This window comes from Bison bison, unplaced genomic scaffold (assembly GCF_000754665.1).
Source record: "Bison bison bison isolate TAMUID 2011002044 unplaced genomic scaffold, Bison_UMD1.0 scf7180017864516, whole genome shotgun sequence".
NCBI classification, from domain to species: domain Eukaryota; kingdom Metazoa; phylum Chordata; class Mammalia; order Artiodactyla; family Bovidae; genus Bison; species Bison bison.
The window spans coordinates 9,612,227-9,612,637 of NW_011495069.1; positions in this window are offsets into that span (position 1 = coordinate 9,612,227).

The following is a 411-nucleotide window of genomic DNA, read 5'->3' on the forward strand; positions in this document are numbered from 1 at the left end:
TGTAGGTAACGAGACCAGGGCAACCTGCGCTAGGGTAGGTGGGCGTGGCCCAGACAGGGCGGGGCTAGTGACGCGAGTGAGAGGGCGTGGCTTTGTTGTCTGGGGCGGGGTCCGATGGGGCGTGGTTTGTGGGGGTCTGGGGCGGGGCTCTGGCAAAAAAGACGGAGTCCAGAACTATTCCGAGTGCCCGACCAGGTCCCTGGATGTCCCCTTCCCTCGCTGGATCATGAACACTCTGTTGCGTTATTATCCCTACTTCACAGGTGAGGAAACTGAGGCTCAGAAAAGGTGTGTGACTAGTCGGAGGTCAAAATTCTCCAAGCCAGGCTTGAACAGTACGTGAACTGTGAACTTCCAGATGTTCAAGCTGGATTTAGAAAAGGCAGAGGAACCAGAGATCAAATTGCCAAC